Genomic DNA, 8,068 nt, shown 5'->3' on the forward strand with positions numbered 1-8,068 from the left:
TACCAAAAATGCTCAGTTTGCTGAAATCATTTTTGCACAGGCACTTTGCACCTGCAGGGGCGTCAATTCGGTTCAGCGCTTCGTGAGTTAGATTCAAAAATGCTCAGTTTTGGCTGAAAATCACTTTTTTGCACAGGGCGATACAGAAGTCCGATTGGGCTGTAACTTTGCATATGCGTTTTGCCAACGAGGCAAACATCACCTGCAAAGGGGCGTCAAATTCGGTTCAGCGCTTCGTGAGTTATCGACTTGAAAAGTTACAAGTTTGACAAAAATGCTCAGTTTTGGCTGAAAATCACTTTTTGCACAGGGCGATACAGAAGTCCGATTGGGCTGTAACTTTGCATATGCGTTTTGCCAACGAGGCAAACATCACCTGCAAAGGGGCGTCAAATTCGGTTCAGCGCTTCGTGAGTTATCGACTTGAAAAGTTACAAGTTTTGACAAAAATGCTCAGTTTTGGCTGAAAATCACTTTTTGCACAGGGCGATACAGAAGTCCGATTGGGCTGTAACTTTGCATATGCGTTTTGCCAACGAGGCAAACATCACCTGCAAAGGGCGTCAAATTCGGTTCAGCGCTTCGTGAGTTATCGACTTGAAAAGTTACAAGTTTTGACAAAAATGCTCAGTTTGGCTGAAATCACTTTTTGCACAGGGCGATACAGAAGTCCGATTGGGCTGTAACTTTGCATATGCGTTTTGCCAACGAGGCAAACATCACCTGCAAAGGGGCGTCAAATTCGGTTCAGCGCTTCGTGAGTTATCGACTTGAAAAGTTACAAGTTTTGACAAAAATGCTCAGTTTTGGCTGAAAATCACTTTTTGCACAGGGCGATACAGAAGTCCGATTGGGCTGTAACTTTGCATATGCGTTTTGCCAACGAGGCAAACATCACCTGCAAAGGGGCGTCAAATTCGGTTCAGCGCTTCGTGAGTTATCGACTTGAAAAGTTACAAGTTTTGACAAAAATGCTCAGTTTTGGCTGAAAATCACTTTTTGCACAGGGCGATACAGAAGTCCGATTGGGCTGTAACTTTGCATATGCGTTTTGCCAACGAGGCAAACATCACCTGCAAAGGGGCGTCAAATTCGGTTCAGCGCTTCGTGAGTTATCGACTTGAAAAGTTACAAGTTTTGACAAAAATGCTCAGTTTTGGCTGAAAATCACTTTTTGCACAGGGCGATACAGAAGTCCGATTGGGCTGTAACTTTGCATATGCGTTTTGCCAACGAGGCAAACATCACCTGCAAAGGGGCGTCAAATTCGGTTCAGCGCTTCGTGAGTTATCGACTTGAAAAGTTACAAGTTTTGACAAAAATGCTCAGTTTTGGCTGAAAATCACTTTTTGCACAGGGCGATACAGAAGTCCGATTGGGCTGTAACTTTGCACATGCGTTTTGCCAACGAGGCAAACATCACCTGCAAAGGGGCGTCAAATTCGGTTCAGCGCTTCGTGAGTTATCGACTTGAAAAGTTACAAGTTTTGACAAAAATGCTCAGTTTTGGCTGAAAATCACTTTTTGCACAGGGCGATACAGAAGTCCGATTGGGCTGTAACTTTGCATATGCGTTTTGCCAACGAGGCAAACATCACCTGCAAAGGGGCGTCAAATTCGGTTCAGCGCTTCGTGAGTTATCGACTTGAAAAGTTACAAGTTTTGACAAAAATGCTCAGTTTTGGCTGAAAATCACTTTTGCACAGGGCGATACAGAAGTCCGATTGGGCTGTAACTTTGCATATGCGTTTTGCCAACGAGGCAAACATCACCTGCAAAGGGGCGTCAAATTCGGTTCAGCGCTTCGTGAGTTATCGACTTGAAAAGTTACAAGTTTTGACAAAAATGCTCAGTTTTGGCTGAAAATCACTTTTTGCACAGGGCGATACAGAAGTCCGATTGGGCTGTAACTTTGCATATGCGTTTTGCCAACGAGGCAAACATCACCTGCAAAGGGGCGTCAAAATTCGGTTCAGCGCTTCGTGAGTTATCGACTTGAAAAGTTACAAGTTTTGACAAAAATGCTCAGTTTTGGCTGAAAATCACTTTTTGCACAGGGCGATACAGAAGTCCGATTGGGCTGTAACTTTGCATATGCGTTTTGCCAACGAGGCAAACATCACCTGCAAAGGGGCGTCAAATTCGGTTCAGCGCTTCGTGAGTTATCGACTTGAAAAGTTACAAGTTTTGACAAAAATGCTCAGTTTTGGCTGAAAATCACTTTTTGCACAGGGCGATACAGAAGTCCGATTGGGCTGTAACTTTGCATATGCGTTTTGCCAACGAGGCAAACATCACCTGCAAAGGGGCGTCAAATTCGGTTCAGCGCTTCGTGAGTTATCGACTTGAAAAGTTACAAGTTTTGACAAAAATGCTCAGTTTTGGCTGAAAATCACTTTTTGCACAGGGCGATACAGAAGTCCGATTGGGCTGTAACGTTGCATATGCGTTTTGCCAACGAGGCAAACATCACCTGCAAAGGGGCGTCAAATTCGGTTCAGCGCTTCGTGAGTTATCGACTTGAAAAGTTACAAGTTTGACAAAAATGCTCAGTTTTGGCTGAAAATCACTTTTTGCACAGGGCGATACAGAAGTCCGATTGGGCTGTAACTTTGCACATGCGTTTTGCCAACGAGGCAAACATCACCTGCAAAGGGGCGTCAAATTCGGTTCTGCGCTTCGTGAGTTATCGACTTGAAAAGTTACAAGTTTTGACAAAAATGCTCAGTTTTGGCTGAAAATCACTTTTTGCACAGGGCGATACAGAAGTCCGATTGGGCTGTAACTTTGCACATGCGTTTTGCCAACGAGGCAAACATCACCTGCAAAGGGGCGTCAAATTCGGTTCAGCGCTTCGTGAGTTATCGACTTGAAAAGTTACAAGTTTTGACAAAAATGCTCAGTTTTGGCTGAAAATCATTTTTTGCACAGGGCGATACAGAAGTCCGATTGGGCTGTAACTTTGCATATGCGTTTTGCCAACGAGGCAAACATCACCTGCAAAGGGGCGTCAAATTCGGTTCAGCGCTTCGTGAGTTATCGACTTGAAAAGTTACAAGTTTTGACAAAAATGCTCAGTTTTGGCTGAAAATCACTTTTTGCACAGGGCGATACAGAAGTCCGATTGGGCTGTAACTTTGCATATGCGTTTTGCCAACGAGGCAAACATCACCTGCAAAGGGGCGTCAAATTCGGTTCAGCGCTTCGTGAGTTATCGACTTGAAAAGTTACAAGTTTTGACAAAAATGCTCAGTTTTGGCTGAAAATCACTTTTTGCACAGGGCGATACAGAAGTCCGATTGGGCTGTAACTTTGCATATGCGTTTTGCCAACGAGGCAAACATCACCTGCAAAGGGGCGTCAAATTCGGTTCAGCGCTTCGTGAGTTATCGACTTGAAAAGTTACAAGTTTTGACAAAAATGCTCAGTTTTGGCTGAAAATCACTTTTTGCACAGGGCGATACAGAAGTCCGATTGGGCTGTAACTTTGCATATGCGTTTTGCCAACGAGGCAAACATCACCTGCAAAGGGGCGTCAAATTCGGTTCAGCGCTTCGTGAGTTATCGACTTGAAAAGTTACAAGTTTTGACAAAAATGCTCAGTTTTGGCTGAAAATCACTTTTTGCACAGGGCGATACAGAAGTCCGATTGGGCTGTAACTTTGCATATGCGTTTTGCCAACGAGGCAAACATCACCTGCAAAGGGGCGTCAAATTCGGTTCAGCGCTTCGTGAGTTATCGACTTGAAAAGTTACAAGTTTTGACAAAAATGCTCAGTTTTGGCTGAAAATCACTTTTTGCACAGGGCGATACAGAAGTCCGATTGGGCTGTAACTTTGCATATGCGTTTTGCCAACGAGGCAAACATCACCTGCAAAGGGGCGTCAAATTCGGTTCAGCGCTTCGTGAGTTATCGACTTGAAAAGTTACAAGTTTTGACAAAAATGCTCAGTTTTGGCTGAAAATCACTTTTTGCACAGGGCGATACAGAAGTCCGATTGGGCTGTAACTTTGCATATGCGTTTTGCCAACGAGGCAAACATCACCTGCAAAGGGGCGTCAAATTCGGTTCAGCGCTTCGTGAGTTATCGACTTGAAAAGTTACAAGTTTTGACAAAAATGCTCAGTTTTGGCTGAAAATCACTTTTTGCACAGGGCGATACAGAAGTCCGATTGGGCTGTAACTTTGCATATGCGTTTTGCCAACGAGGCAAACATCACCTGCAAAGGGGCGTCAAATTCGGTTCAGCGCTTCGTGAGTTATCGACTTGAAAAGTTACAAGTTTTGACAAAAATGCTCAGTTTTGGCTGAAAATCACTTTTTGCACAGGGCGATACAGAAGTCCGATTGGGCTGTAACTTTGCATATGCGTTTTGCCAACGAGGCAAACATCACCTGCAAAGGGGCGTCAAATTCGGTTCAGCGCTTCGTGAGTTATCGACTTGAAAAGTTACAAGTTTTGACAAAAATGCTCAGTTTTGGCTGAAAATCACTTTTTGCACAGGGCGATACAGAAGTCCGATTGGGCTGTAACTTTGCATATGCGTTTTGCCAACGAGGCAAACATCACCTGCAAAGGGGCGTCAAATTCGGTTCAGCGCTTCGTGAGTTATCGACTTGAAAAGTTACAAGTTTTGACAAAAATGCTCAGTTTTGGCTGAAAATCACTTTTTGCACAGGGCGATACAGAAGTCCGATTGGGCTGTAACTTTGCATATGCGTTTTGCCAACGAGGCAAACATCACCTGCAAAGGGGCGTCAAATTCGGTTCAGCGCTTCGTGAGTTATCGACTTGAAAAGTTACAAGTTTTGACAAAAATGCTCAGTTTTGGCTGAAAATCACTTTTTGCACAGGGCGATACAGAAGTCCGATTGGGCTGTAACTTTGCATATGCGTTTTGCCAACGAGGCAAACATCACCTGCAAAGGGGCGTCAAATTCGGTTCAGCGCTTCGTGAGTTATCGACTTGAAAAGTTACAAGTTTTGACAAAAATGCTCAGTTTTGGCTGAAAATCACTTTTTGCACAGGGCGATACAGAAGTCCGATTGGGCTGTAACTTTGCATATGCGTTTTGCCAACGAGGCAAACATCACCTGCAAAGGGGCGTCAAATTCGGTTCAGCGCTTCGTGAGTTATCGACTTGAAAAGTTACAAGTTTTGACAAAAATGCTCAGTTTTGGCTGAAAATCACTTTTTGCACAGGGCGATACAGAAGTCCGATTGGGCTGTAACTTTGCATATGCGTTTTGCCAACGAGGCAAACATCACCTGCAAAGGGGCGTCAAATTCGGTTCAGCGCTTCGTGAGTTATCGACTTGAAAAGTTACAAGTTTTGACAAAAATGCTCAGTTTTGGCTGAAAATCACTTTTTGCACAGGGCGATACAGAAGTCCGATTGGGCTGTAACTTTGCATATGCGTTTTGCCAACGAGGCAAACATCACCTGCAAAGGGGCGTCAAATTCGGTTCAGCGCTTCGTGAGTTATCGACTTGAAAAGTTACAAGTTTTGACAAAAATGCTCAGTTTTGGCTGAAAATCACTTTTTGCACAGGGCGATACAGAAGTCCGATTGGGCTGTAACTTTGCATATGCGTTTTGCCAACGAGGCAAACATCACCTGCAAAGGGGCGTCAAATTCGGTTCAGCGCTTCGTGAGTTATCGACTTGAAAAGTTACAAGTTTTGACAAAAATGCTCAGTTTTGGCTGAAAATCACTTTTTGCACAGGGCGATACAGAAGTCCGATTGGGCTGTAACTTTGCATATGCGTTTTGCCAACGAGGCAAACATCACCTGCAAAGGGGCGTCAAATTCGGTTCAGCGCTTCGTGAGTTATCGACTTGAAAAGTTACAAGTTTTGACAAAAATGCTCAGTTTTGGCTGAAAATCACTTTTTGCACAGGGCGATACAGAAGTCCGATTGGGCTGTAACTTTGCATATGCGTTTTGCCAACGAGGCAAACATCACCTGCAAAGGGGCGTCAAATTCGGTTCAGCGCTTCGTGAGTTATCGACTTGAAAAGTTACAAGTTTTGACAAAAATGCTCAGTTTTGGCTGAAAATCACTTTTTGCACAGGGCGATACAGAAGTCCGATTGGGCTGTAACTTTGCATATGCGTTTTGCCAACGAGGCAAACATCACCTGCAAAGGGGCGTCAAATTCGGTTCAGCGCTTCGTGAGTTATCGACTTGAAAAGTTACAAGTTTTGACAAAAATGCTCAGTTTTGGCTGAAAATCACTTTTTGCACAGGGCGATACAGAAGTCCGATTGGGCTGTAACTTTGCATATGCGTTTTGCCAACGAGGCAAACATCACCTGCAAAGGGGCGTCAAATTCGGTTCAGCGCTTCGTGAGTTATCGACTTGAAAAGTTACAAGTTTTGACAAAAATGCTCAGTTTTGGCTGAAAATCACTTTTTGCACAGGGCGATACAGAAGTCCGATTGGGCTGTAACTTTGCATATGCGTTTTGCCAACGAGGCAAACATCACCTGCAAAGGGGCGTCAAATTCGGTTCAGCGCTTCGTGAGTTATCGACTTGAAAAGTTACAAGTTTTGACAAAAATGCTCAGTTTTGGCTGAAAATCACTTTTTGCACAGGGCGATACAGAAGTCCGATTGGGCTGTAACTTTGCATATGCGTTTTGCCAACGAGGCAAACATCACCTGCAAAGGGGCGTCAAATTCGGTTCAGCGCTTCGTGAGTTATCGACTTGAAAAGTTACAAGTTTTGACAAAAATGCTCAGTTTTGGCTGAAAATCACTTTTTGCACAGGGCGATACAGAAGTCCGATTGGGCTGTAACTTTGCATATGCGTTTTGCCAACGAGGCAAACATCACCTGCAAAGGGGCGTCAAATTCGGTTCAGCGCTTCGTGAGTTATCGACTTGAAAAGTTACAAGTTTTGACAAAAATGCTCAGTTTTGGCTGAAAATCACTTTTTGCACAGGGCGATACAGAAGTCCGATTGGGCTGTAACTTTGCATATGCGTTTTGCCAACGAGGCAAACATCACCTGCAAAGGGGCGTCAAATTCGGTTCAGCGCTTCGTGAGTTATCGACTTGAAAAGTTACAAGTTTTGACAAAAATGCTCAGTTTTGGCTGAAAATCACTTTTTGCACAGGGCGATACAGAAGTCCGATTGGGCTGTAACTTTGCATATGCGTTTTGCCAACGAGGCAAACATCACCTGCAAAGGGGCGTCAAATTCGGTTCAGCGCTTCGTGAGTTATCGACTTGAAAAGTTACAAGTTTTGACAAAAATGCTCAGTTTTGGCTGAAAATCACTTTTTGCACAGGGCGATACAGAAGTCCGATTGGGCTGTAACTTTGCATATGCGTTTTGCCAACGAGGCAAACATCACCTGCAAAGGGGCGTCAAATTCGGTTCAGCGCTTCGTGAGTTATCGACTTGAAAAGTTACAAGTTTTGACAAAAATGCTCAGTTTTGGCTGAAAATCACTTTTTGCACAGGGCGATACAGAAGTCCGATTGGGCTGTAACTTTGCATATGCGTTTTGCCAACGAGGCAAACATCACCTGCAAAGGGGCGTCAAATTCGGTTCAGCGCTTCGTGAGTTATCGACTTGAAAAGTTACAAGTTTTGACAAAAATGCTCAGTTTTGGCTGAAAATCACTTTTTGCACAGGGCGATACAGAAGTCCGATTGGGCTGTAACTTTGCATATGCGTTTTGCCAACGAGGCAAACATCACCTGCAAAGGGGCGTCAAATTCGGTTCAGCGCTTCGTGAGTTATCGACTTGAAAAGTTACAAGTTTTGACAAAAATGCTCAGTTTTGGCTGAAAATCACTTTTTGCACAGGGCGATACAGAAGTCCGATTGGGCTGTAACTTTGCATATGCGTTTTGCCAACGAGGCAAACATCACCTGCAAAGGGGCGTCAAATTCGGTTCAGCGCTTCGTGAGTTATCGACTTGAAAAGTTACAAGTTTTGACAAAAATGCTCAGTTTTGGCTGAAAATCACTTTTTGCACAGGGCGATACAGAAGTCCGATTGGGCTGTAACTTTGCACATGCGTTTTGCCAACGAGGCAAACA

The sequence above is a fragment of the Phallusia mammillata genome, chromosome 3 (assembly GCF_965637545.1).
Source record: "Phallusia mammillata chromosome 3, kaPhaMamm4.hap1.1, whole genome shotgun sequence".
Classification (NCBI taxonomy): Eukaryota; Metazoa; Chordata; class Ascidiacea; order Phlebobranchia; family Ascidiidae; genus Phallusia; species Phallusia mammillata.